The sequence below is a fragment of the Pinus tabuliformis genome, chromosome 7 (genome assembly GCF_031772625.1).
Source record: "Pinus tabuliformis cultivar Carrire ecotype Pingquan chromosome 7, CPIR1, whole genome shotgun sequence".
Taxonomy (NCBI): domain Eukaryota; kingdom Viridiplantae; phylum Streptophyta; class Pinopsida; order Pinales; family Pinaceae; genus Pinus; species Pinus tabuliformis.
The window spans coordinates 86,061,433-86,075,116 of record NC_142293.1 but is presented as its reverse complement, the minus strand read 5'-3'; positions in this window follow the sequence as shown (position 1 = coordinate 86,075,116).

Genomic DNA, 13,684 nt, shown 5'->3' with positions numbered 1-13,684 from the left:
ACGTATGTAATGATACATGATCTCAATATGCTTTGACTTGTCATGAAACATGATATTCTCTGTCAATCAAATCCACTCTTGTTGTCGCAATGTATCATTATTGTTTCCAGGACCTGCTCAAACAAATCTCTAAAGAGATTCCTCAACTAGACTGCCTCACAGCTAGCCATGCTAGAAACAATATACTTTTCCTTTGCCATATTCAAAGCCACTGAATTTTGTTTCCTACTCAACCAATATATCATATTAGATCCCAAGCTAAACTAGCACCCAAATGTGCTCGTCTTGTCAATAAATTTTCCATCCCAATCAAAATCGGTATATCCATGCAGTCTCACATCTCTAAAAGTATATCTTAGATCAATATTGATCGTCCCATGCAAATATATCAGAATGCGTTTCGAAGCAACCCAATGTGAATGAAATGGTTCAATCATGAATTGAGTCAAGGTAATCAATACAAAACATATATTCAAATGGGTGTTCACAAGGAGCATCAATGCTCCAATCAATTGATGATACTCGAAAGGGTTAGCCAAGTCGGGTTCAGTAGAATCTCCAAATAACTTCTTGAGATTCTTCTCCATAGGGGTAGCTAAGGATTTTCATTTTTTCATCCCAAATCTCTCTAATAGCTTCATGACATATTTTCCTTGAGAAAGGAAAATCTCTCTGAGTCTTTGCCAAACTTCTAATCCCATGAAGTAATGCAAAATACCAATATCCTTCATCTCAAACTAGAAGACAAATCCCTCTTACACTCGATCATAAGAGGCTCACTACCTGTCAAGAATAGATCATCAACATATAAAACTAAAATCAAAAGCATACCCTAGACTGCCTTGAAATAGAGGTTGGAGTTAGCTTTGCTTCTTATGAATCCAAGCCTCACCAGATAATTATCAATGCAGGGATATCAGGATCAAGGAGTTTGATTTAAACCATATAATACTTTCTTCAGCTTGCAAACATGAGTCTCCATGTACTTTACTTAAAATCCCTAAGTTTTCTCAACATATACTTCTTCCTGTAGCATGCCATGAAGAAATTTTGTCTTTACATCCATCTAATGAAGGGTCCATCCTTGACTAGCAGCAAGGGAAATAATCGATCTAATAGTGGTGTAGCGAGAAACTAGTGCAAAGATGTCATCATAATCTTCTCCCTCTTTCTGGGAGAATCCTCTAGCCACAAACCTTTCCTTTTACTTTTCAATGCTTCCATCAGCCCCATGTTTGATCTTATACAACCATTTTGAAGTTACGATAGACTTTCCTTTCGGTCTTGGAACAATATCCCATACATCATTCTTCATAATGGATTCATACTCTTTGACCATAACATCCTTCGAAACCTATTCTTTCACTTCTTCTTCAAATGTAGAAGACTAAGCCTAGATCATAGTGCTCATAGCTACACCATATCCCTGATATTGACATGACTTCCTACTTTCTCTAAAGGTTCTTTTTGTAGGAACAAATCTCACAACACCTTGTAATGTATCACGAAGCCATAATGGTCTCTTCCCAACAGGGGGATCACTTGGAGGAGAATCCAAGGGGTCCATAGGCACCATGGGATCATCAACAATTTCCTAAATAGATCCAACACATAAGGACCTTCTAATATGTCCATGTCACAATCATTCTTTGGAGGAGGAGGAGGAGGAAGTCATATTTCTTTTCCAATAGAAACATCTTCATCAAAGGTCACATCCTTGCTAAACTCGATCATCCTTTGTCTAGATATATATATATATATATATATATATATATATATATATATATATATATATATATATATATATATATATATATATATATATATACATATATATATATAGATATATATATATATATATAGATATATAGATATAGATATATATAGATATATAGATATAGATATATATAGATATATATAGATATATATAGATATATATATATATATATATATATATATATATATATGTATATATATGTATATATATATATATATTCTAAATTTTTTAAAATTTTCACAATAACCAAAAAAACATACCTTTCTTTCTGGTGGCTTCCAACTTGTTCCTCTTATCCTTTGGCACATGAAAGTATACGAGGCAGCCAAATATCTTGAGATGACCAATGTTAGGCTTCACACCTGTGAACATTTCTTTGGGTGTCTTGTTATCCAAGTCTTGATGAGGAACCATATTTTGTACATAGATCGCTATATTTGTTGCTTCTCCAAAAGGAATTTATGTAAGTTTTAATTATGCAACATGACTTGTGAAGCTTCCACAATCAAATTGTTCTTTCTTTCAATCACTCCATTTTGCTCATGATTGTAGGGTATAATGGTTCTTTCTTAAGAGATTCCTTATTACATAAGTCAATGAACTCATTTGAAATGTACTCTCCACCATTTTTAGACCCGAAGACTTTAATTTTCTTCCCTATTTGATTCTCTACCAATGTCTTAAAGTATTTGAACATATCAAAAGCTTCGTCCTTATGCTTCAAATAGTAGATCCATGTTTTCTTGGAGAATTCATCAATGAATATGATCTAATAGAGATGTCCACTAATAGAATGCACTAGCATGGGTCTACAAAGGTCAGAATGAATGAATTGAAGAATATCATATGCTTTATTCCTACTAGAGGGGAATGATCCCCTTGTCTTCTTTCCACTGACACATCTTGAACATATTCCATCATGACTTGGTTGAACATCAGGCATCCCAAAGACTAGCTTCTTCAATTATAGTAGGGAATCATAATATAGATGTGCTAACCTATGGTGCCATAACTCACTTTAGTGATTGGTATTGTGTATGATTTCTAGTAGATTTCTCCCATTAACTCTATAGAGTCCTTCAACTCTAGATCCCAATGTGAATGCATCCCTCATGCAAGATTCCCCAAACCATGTGATGACTTTACCTTTTACGAAAGCTACTTTCATCCCTTTGTATTCCAACGCAGAAATAAATACCAAGTTATTCTTTAGTTCCGAAACATACATTACGTCATGGAGAAGGATGCATTCCCAAGAGCACAAATCAAATTTGACAAAACCAAAGCCCTTCACTGAATATGTAGAGTTATCTCCAAGAATGATCTTCAAACTTGTGTAGCTCTCATTTAGATTTGAGATTACTTCCTTGTATCCAGAGAAGTGTCTAGAAGCTCTACTATCTACCAACAAAATATCATGTGAATTCATAGGATAAGAACTAGAAAGAGGCGAAATAAGAATATATTAAAATTGACTAGCTGCAACATCATTTTCATACCTATAATTTCTTGCTTTCATTTTAGGATGATGGGTTTCTTCATATTCATCCAGGGTGTTCCTTCCATCATCCCTTCTTATTCTTTCATCTCATCTTATTCTATCATTGCTCCTCCTATAATTGTACCTGTTGTTGTTTCCTTGGTTAGATCTTGGAGCATCTCTCTTTCTCGTACAATCTCGTGCATAGTGACCATACTTGTGACAATTGTAGCATTCAATTTGAGGCATTTATTTTCTAAATCTTCTCTTGGAATATTTCGATTCGGTAGATAACTTCCTTTGATTGGATGCTCTCCCTTTTCCTTTCTTTTTCTTATCTTCAGTAAAAATGCAGAGAGATCTCCTTCTTCATGCTTTTGAATTTTTCCTCTATCAATCATCCTAGTTTCCTTTTCAGTACATTTACCAACAAGCTCATCAAATGTTGAAAATACATTATTGTTGCTTAGGGTAGTAATGAAGGTTTCCCAAATAGGAGGAATACCCTAAAGAGTGACTAATACCAACTCCCTATCAGATACTTGTTCACCCTCAACTTGAAATTGATCCCTTAAACAAGATACCCTCATGATATATGATTCCATAGATTTTCCCTCATTCATCTTTATCTCTTTGAGTTAATCCTTCGAAGAGAGGATGTGATTCAAGTTGTTGACCTCATACATCCCGACCAACTTGTTATGCATATCCTTATATGCCTTTGAGTTACCAGCATAAACAAGAAAATGACCTTGTAAACAATCAATAATAATCATCTTAGCTTAGAGATCACCTTTATTGTACCTGGACTTAATAGCAGCAGAAACATCCGCTAAAGAATCATGTACCTTTCCTTGCATATATTCAAAACATCATTGTCATCCAATATAACTTCCAACCTGATCAACCATTCAACAAAGTTAGACGAGCTGCCTTCATTCTCATTATCCTTGAAATAGGAAGTAATCATTTTGACCAAACCAAATAGGCTCCTTTATCTTCTTTCAAAGATGAGTGTTATTGTCTTATTGGGCTTTGTTATTCACCTCAGCTCTCATGCCATGTTATTTTTCCATTGTTATATGTTATTACAATCACTTTAGCCCAATTCTTTTCTTTAATTAGTAATATTTCAAAACAATTTAATCTTCCAATTATTGAATAGAAATTGTAGAAAAAATAGTAAATGCAATGAACAATAAGAGACACCAAATTTGGTCAAAGACTAGGGGAAAACCCCACAAGGGGGAAAACCATTTCAAATTATTCTTCTAATTAGATTGTCATAAAATGTTTAGCAACTATATTCCAATTCACAAATAGAAAAACCAACCAAACAATATCTGAAAGATGAGCCCAATAAACAGATATGCGTCAAATCATAGATTTCTTTCCCGGAGTCAACGATCAAAACCTTTACTCAATTGTCATAAAAAAACGCAACGTCACAGCTGCACGAAGCTAGTGACCATGTGTGTGGCTACAACATTTGAGCAATAGGGAGAAGCTTGTCCTTCGTGCGGCTACAACCGGTATTTCCTTGTTTCAACCTTGCGACCCCAACTTAGAAACCCTAATTCAAATGTGCGAGCTCAAACCCTGCAATTTTGAGCTTGTATGAACCAAATTCGTGAACTAACCTCAAACTAGTACAAGCCAAATCAAAAAAGAGAGAAGAAAAAGATGCTTTATGATGATATCCAAATGAGGTTCACTTGACTTGTATTTATAGGTTTCCAAGGGTGTCTAGATTCTCTTTAGGGTTGACTTGTTCTTTTGTGCACATGTGGGTTTTCATATTAAAAATATATTTTTCTTTAACTAAATTAAATTCGTCCAAGGGCTAGGAGGGGTCTTTCTTGATGAGGAAGGTTGTCCAAAGGAAGAAATTTGTCCCTGAGTTGCCAAATTTAACAAGAACTTCCTCTCATTTGTAAAGATAGGATTAATTGTATTTTTTAGAAGCCTAATACAATGTAATGTAGAATTTAAGGGAATTGTAGCCATATACTCACCAAGAGCTCAATATATCACTTATGAAAATTAAATTCTAACAAAAACTAATAAAAATTATTTTTCACAACCACTTAAACTAATCTCAATTAATTAAATTCTTACTAAATAATAAAATAACAAATTTATATAACAAAAGAAAACCAAACATGTGTTATCTACAAAGCAAAATTGCATTTCATGTGGAGAAAGACCCTTTATCCTTAATCCGAAGAGAAACATCAATAAACAAATGTATAATAAGGGAGATTAATTGAACCCATGAGATGTAGACCAATTGGTTTATGTGGGATTTAGTTCTCACTAAGTCACAAGTAATTGAGAAGGATTGAAGATAAGAATCAACTTTAAGAAAACTAAACTATCCCAAAAAGTGTCCAAACTCTCATTCAATATTAACACTCGACATAACCTAAACTCAACTTAATTCAGTTAAAAAAATATATAAAAAACAATTTCAATTATCTTTGAGAGATTCATGAACGTCCTTTTCAAGGAATCAAAGGGACACAATGCATCATGCTTAATCATTTATAAACAAATGTATAATAAGGAGAATTAATTTGAAGGACAATTTTCTTTAAAAGATTCCTGCACATCTCGTTTTAAGGAATCAAGGGGAAATAATGCATTGTACTGAGTCATTTATCTTCGCAATCGTTATATAAAATAAACTTCTTATATTTTAACTTTAAACCCGTGATATTAATACGTAAACATTGTATTATTCATCTAATTTTAAATACCTTTATGTGCCCTGGATTATAGTTAAAGCCGTGATATTAATAATATGTAAACATATTATTATTATTAATCTAATTTTAAACGCCTCTATGTGCCACGGATTATAGTCGTGATGAATCTTATTTGGGTTGTTTTTTGGGTGAGACAAGTCGCATAATAAAGCATGGATTCTTGCTAAGGGGCTATAATTATGAGAAAAGTTGTAAAGCTTTAAAGAAAACTGTAGATAGTTATGTGACCAGTTTTATGTGATTTTCATAAAGTATGGATTTTTATGTGATTTTTGATAAAGTATAGATTTTATTTAGGAGCTATAATTTTCAGAAGAGTTGGAAGAGTTGGAGAATAAAGTTAAATATTTTTTATAAAATAATGTTGAAAAATTATATCAAAAATAATTATATATTTGGTATCTGTTAAAATATTTTCAAGCTTATAATAATTATAATATTTTGGTAAAGAGTAGCATTTTATGAATTAATATGTTATTAATAAAATAAAACAACTAATTATTAAAAAAAAGAACATGTAGGATGAAAAATTGAAGAGTTTTTTTTTTAAGAAAATGTATAGGTTAATTATTAAAAAGAAAATGTATTATGAAAAATTGAAGATGCTTTTTTTCTTGGATAATTCTTTTGATTTATGATTCAGAAAGTATTTTTTTGTCGAAAAGAGATGAAAGACAAAAATAAATTAAAAAGCTAGTACATATGAAATAGTATGGGTATGACTCAATTGTTGGCATGAAGATAATACACGGTAATATGTACTTTCAAGATAGAAAGAAATGCATAAGAGTTAAAAATAAAATGTGTGGATATAGTTTACATGAATATGATGATGTTAAAACATGCAAGAGCATAAAATATGGTAAAAAAAAATAACATATTGAAAGGTGTGATGATGAGTATGCAACGTAGCATGGAAAAATATATAATGTGAGATAGCATGTAGAAGATGATGGAAGGTCGCAGTACTAATAAATATAAGGGGGGTTGTATTGAAAAATATATAATGTGAGATAGCATGTAGAAGATGATGGAAGGTCGCGGTACTAATAAAAAAAGGTTTTTTGTTTCGTTTTGTTTTTTTGTTTTTTTTGTTTGTTTGTTTGTTTGTTTTTGTTTTTGTTTTTTTTTTTTTTTGTTTTTTTTTTATATTCTTTTTCGGAGAAAAAAACGAACTTTCTATTAAGACAATAAAAAGTTACATAGTATATGCACTTAAGTATTCTGAATATTGTATGTTTATCAACTAAACATAGAGTGTTAAGCTAAGCTCGTAAGAAGAACAATTACTTTCCCATCTCAAGATGTTCAAAACAAAAGCACTGATTCAAATAATCTGGCCTCCTCTAATGAGGAAAACAGCCCAAACATGAAAAGGATCAACCACATTCCGTTAAGTTGTTTCCACTGTTTTAAATTCTAAAATAAAAAACAAAAACCAAAAGTATGATAGTCTGGATATACACCATATTAATAGAAACCGAGTGTTTTGTGAGAAAAAAAACTAAAGATACAAAAATAAAAAACTCAATAGGAGGACAAACACTACTATGAGCTTTAAAGCACAAAGGGAGGTTGATCTGACACATGAATCACTTCATTTTCTATATCTTTTATGAGCCAACTGTCCATAACTTGTTGCATACCATCCTTAGATAGGAGGTTTGCTACTGAGTTTCGTTCCCTATAAATATGGCACACAGTAATAGAGGTAAAAAGTTTTTTAAGGTTTATGGCTTCTTCTAACAAAGGAGATAATATATAGTTTTGGCATCTGATTTCTCCATTAAACCATTTGATGACATTCTGAGAGCCATCGAAAATCTGAACCGATCTAATTCCCATGTGTGTAAGCCAACATAGAAGGAGTTTTAAGGTTTGAAGTTTGAGATAGTTGTTTATTCCTGCTCCTAGCCCCATCGAGGCTTTTAAGCATCTGTGTGCATTAATATGAATTACAATTCTTGCCCCACACATATTCCTTTGATCAGAAGCCTCATCAAAATAAATCCAAGAAATATCACCCTCAACCTGTTCCTCCCTATTCCCCCTAATATTTGATTTTGGGACTGGTATAGGTATACTTTCATAAATGACAGTGCATTCAATCGCAATGTGTTCATGTGATGGGCTCTGATCCTTGAATATTCTCCCGTTTCAGGTCAACCAAGTACCACATGCTATTATTAGGGGTAGATTTCAAAAAGTTTCCTCCAGTGTGTCCATCCACCAATTTTGCCACACCTCCCTAATAATTTCTCCATCCCATCTCTGGGATTTCTTTATCAACCTCAGAGTCTCTAGCCATACTTCTCTGTTGAAAGGACACTTTAGAAATAGATGTTGAGTTGATTCTTCGATTTTTCTACACAAGGAGCACCAACCAGGTCCCATTTTGGATCCCTTCTGGAGATTATCCCATGTTGGAACCTTGTCCTTAGTATGCACCAAAAAAACATTCTTACTTTTGCTGGACATTTGAGTTTCCCGATAGGCTTTGCCCACCACTCCGGATTTTCCCATCCCTTCTTAGACATAAGGTCGTTATATCCAAATTTTGGAGAGTAAGTACATGTGGGAGCATGTTCCCAACGCAAAGTGTCTGGTCTGTTTCTGATACGTACATTTGATCTCTGAAGTTCCTTGGTAAAGTGTTGCCATTCCTCCTCCCATTGGGGGTCAAGGTTTAAATCTCCTCCAGATAACCATGTTTGGTGCTAGATTGTCGAATTCCCAACCTTCTCTCTCTGACTAAAGTGAAAAATTCATCTTCTTTACAATTGGTCGATGATACCCAGGGAGAGGGAAAACCCTTCGTTACAGCCCACCCATGGGTCTTGCGCCACTCTTACTTGCTCTCCATTACCCACCTGCCAGGACAGCCCTTGCTCAATTATCTTGATTGAGTCTAGAGCTGCCTTCCATACCACAAACACTTGTGAGTTTTTCTTGTCCGGATTTCTAATAAAAATAAGTTAAATAGCTAGGCATAAATTTTAATAATTGAATTATGATCCAAAAGGACATACAAGAATATGAAGAGATGGGAGAACAAACAAAAAATATAGAATGGAAGATGTGGATTCATACCTAAGCATAAATAGTAGGAAAGACATCATTGGTAGCTTAGCCTATAGAATGAATCAATTCCAAGGTAAAACCAAATCTAGACAGTTAGAATTTCAACCAAAAGATGAAAAAAAATTAGTTCAAATCTCATGGAAAGTTATATTTATAGACTTTGTCCACCTTTAATAGTAGTTTCAATAGATTATTGCCCCATGATTAAGTGTTGATATCATATTGTTCCATGAATCAATCTTTAGATGCATAATAGTTATCATTGTTTTGTGAGACCACTAAGTTGTAGTTCAACACAACATAGAAGCTAATGAGAAATGGGCACATCATGCACCCAATTGCAAAATCTACTATCAAAATGGGATGGCCTCTAGGAGAGTGAGGATTGTGTTGGTGTAATATATTATAGTAGTAAAAAACAAGTTTAGTCTTTTAAATTTATTTTGGTAAATGTGTAAATGTTTTGCTATGATCTCTTAGAGATCAAGTTATTAGTCTTTGTGAACAATGTAAGATTATATTATTGATGTAATTATGTTAGAATTGTGTGAGTGATAATGTAAAGATAGTCATTGATTCCCTAAAGATTGAGTTAAGTGAGTCTAGGGTCGATGTCTCATACAAAATCATGAGTGAGGTCATAGTGAGTCTTGTTTTTTCATCATTGACACAAATTAGTGGGGTCAGTTAAGTTGTCAAATCAAATTTGTGCTATGACATCACCCTCCAGTACAACGGTTATGAGACATGCTCCACATCTTTCCTTTGTTACGTTTTCATGATTAGAGCTTCAAAATCACAATGATTTTTCTTGAAAGGTGGGTTTGGTCACCTTGGGAGTTCAAAATATTTTTTTAACATATAAGAAACCGAAGATCCACTCTTTGCTTCATCGAAATAATTCTAGACATCAGTTGGAGTTCGTTGTGCTACGTTTGCAGGGGAATTGTTGCACTCAAGGACAATCGTCGCACTTCTACAAGTTAAGAGTTTATCGCCACCTCCTCGTTTCAAATTATCATTTTTCTGAATGGTCCATCTCATATGTTGTTCAATTCACCTTTACCTGTCAAAGAAAGCATCCAAATACCTCACCAACCTTGAATTCTTAGTTCACTGCGTTAATGTTGCAAACGTATTTTCACCATATCTCTTAAACCATGCATCTGTTTGCCATGAAATGTTTAGAAGATATGCATGGGGATGAGATGAATAAACTAACTTAATTTTAGGTCAAAACATTTCATGGTTTTCAAGAAATGAGCCATCATCATTTACAACCTGTTTTTATTTTATCAAAATCCGTGAGTGGGATTTAGCTAAATATTTTAATGGAGAAGAATTATAATGATGTTAATATGTTGACAAAAAATTAGGTCAATCTACTTCACCGTTTAGGATATATTAGAAAAATATTAGTTGTTGTGCTCAGGCATTGCACTTTTCCTGAAGATGATGATTTTGATTGGTGGAAGTATACAATTGAGAACGATGTTTTCTAGTGGGTGTTTGATGATGTGGGAGTTATTTTATACTTGTTTGGCACATCAAGAAGTATAGGAAATGATCAGAATCTTGCGAACTATCAATTTATTGCGCTTTTGTTGCTACGTTTCTACTAAAGAAGGGAGTAGCGTAGTGCCTGCACTACGCTTCCACACAGTCAACGATTTGACTTTTCATTTCGAGTCTAAACTTCACCAAACCAATTTTTTGGTCATGACAAATGTCTTGAAGTACATTGGAGGTTTGAGCTCCATCTTTGTGCAGGCATTTAATGTAATTTGTTGAATATTCTTTTGGTCAAAACAACTTCCTTATTTCTAGAAATTAGTTCTATTTTCGCTGTTATAGGGAGAAACTGAAATACTTTTGGGGAATTCAGTTCCTATATATATATATATATATATATATATATATATATATATATATATATATATATATATATAGATATATACATATATACATACATACATACATACATATATATGATGTATTTTTTTTTCAGCAAAGGGTTACTGAGGGTTAGAGAAAGAAAACACTATGCATTGTATTTCTTCATTAAATTTTCAGTGGATGATGAAGGCTTAAGTCGACTTTTACAGGGATTCATGTGTCAATTGCTTATGGTGATGTTTTCTCTTGTATATGTGAATTTTTCTCTTGTTACAATCATGCTTGAAATGTTATGTCTTCATGTTTAATTAAGCATAATTTGTTTCAGAATTCACTTTTTAAGTGCTCTGTTATGGCTTATTGAATAATTTAGTGTTTTTCTTCCATTGAGATATCTATAATTCATCCTCATCTAGATGCTTTAGATGTTGTCAATTCCACTACTCCTCTCTTCACTATCGTTACAACAAAATCTAACAAAAAACACCATAAGGGTTGCCTATCTTTCCCTTGTCTAAGGTTTCCTAAATTTCCCCATCATATCACTGAAAAACACTAGCTTTATATGAATGTATGCTCAATGGATTTTCCCTCTTCTCTGCCTTCAAGATGTTAAACCTTTTCCTCTTTGATCTTAATACCTAGCTTAAGACCTAAGTGACTGAAGTTTCATATAGAGAGAGGCCTCTAGATTTGAGTTTTAAGTGGTCTGTGGTTACCTTTGGGTTCATCTCATCAACCAAGAGGAATTACTAAGTGCTAACATATTATACCAAGAAGAGGTGCTCAAAGAGGATGGTAGAAGTAATGTGAGAAGAAATGGCAAGAATACATGGAAAAATAATACTTAATAGAGAGTTTTAGATATTAGTGGCAAGAATTAAGAATTTTGAAAGGAGACATCAAATAAAATAAGTTGAAGAAAGTAGCTTGAAGCTAAATCAAGAACATCAAAAGGATGAAGTGGAAGGAGGAGATTTCATGGGTAGCTAATGAGAATACTAAAATTCAAGAAATATATGAAGATATGAAAAATTCCTAATTTGGTCAAAGACTCGAAGTAGAGGACTTGATAAATTGAACTAATGAACTAAAAATAGTTTGCATCAAAAGGATGGAATACTCCTAAAGGTCAAAATTTATGAGCATTAAAATGAAGGCACACATGCCATTTGGTGGCGTATTGGGCAACAATAGTGAATTTAGAAGGGACAACAAACTAGATGTTGGAGTAAGATGGTGTTAGAGTTGAGGGGAATTGTGATTTCCATAGATTATATGAAACTATAAGATAGAAAAAATAGAATGGATAGGTCTATACATAATATTTCTAAAACATAGTGGTTCAGTAATGGTCATTAAGAGGACAAAGACCAACAAGTTTCAAGATATGATAATGAACTCATATTTTTTCATCCAAAATATAAATAAATTTGCATAGAAAACATTAAACACTAGAAGATTATTTATTTTCACTAAATGTAATGCTAGTAGAAGAAATTTAGTACAGAAGCTAAGGTAAAGGGTAAATGTAATATAGAAGGTGGAAAATATGTCTAAAGAAAAATTAGGGAAGCCTAATGAAAATGTTGTAATATGAGAAGAGGAATAATATATGATGAATATAGACAAAAAAAGTTTACTAATATACATTCTCGAAAGGGCATAGGAGAAAAAAGAAGTACAAAAAGTATGATGGTATGGGGTAGTTGATAGTTTTTGATATGAAAGGAAATAAAAAATTTAAAACTTTAATATAGTTATGACTTGGATAACATATGAATAAAGATGATGAAATGTGAAATATTGTCAACATAATAATGCAAATAAAATAATGTGATCACAGATGCATAAGGTAGAGTAGAAGATTGACATAAAATATGAAAGGTCATGAAATAAAAAAAATGAAGTTGAAGATCATAGAGCATCTTTAAAAAATTAAATGAGATCTAAGTAAATATACAAGAAGTTATTGTAGAGTCGAAGAGGTTAATGAAGAGAAATTGAAAAAATCACAAAGCAATCAAAAGACTTAAATAGTAGAATATATTAATAGGTTACTTGAACACATAATTTAGAACAAAGAGAGCCAAATGTAATGGTTTTTGGGCAAAAAGGGGGGATACAATTGAGAGTTCCTACTCTTATATTACATATATTAATAACCAATATATGAGTTTAACCATTGCCACATATTATATGTTGGTTTTTTATTATTATATGTGAATGAATGTTTAAATGTGTGATAGTTCACATTCCTTTGTAAAACCAATATAAGGTGGTCGTGCAAAATTTGGAAAGAATTAGTCATAACACCTCATGAGGCTTCACTCAATGAACCTCTAACATAGCACATGCATTTGTGGCATATTAAACAATACCATTAATTTGACTACACATTAGAAAATACCTCTAAAAATCATTTTCCCTATTATATGCTCAATATATTATGTCTTTTTTTCCTAAATGTATATCCGCCAATATAAATGCACATGGTATGATATTGCTTCCTAGTTAAACCCCATAAACACACTCTTGATTGTGTTACATTCCTTTATCTCATTATTTATGAAAAATTTCACCATTCAAAATAAAATATCAAATAATATTTCACACAATAAAAACATTTTCTAAACTACAAAATAAAAGGAAAATAACTTCAACCATTAAATTATTTTTTTA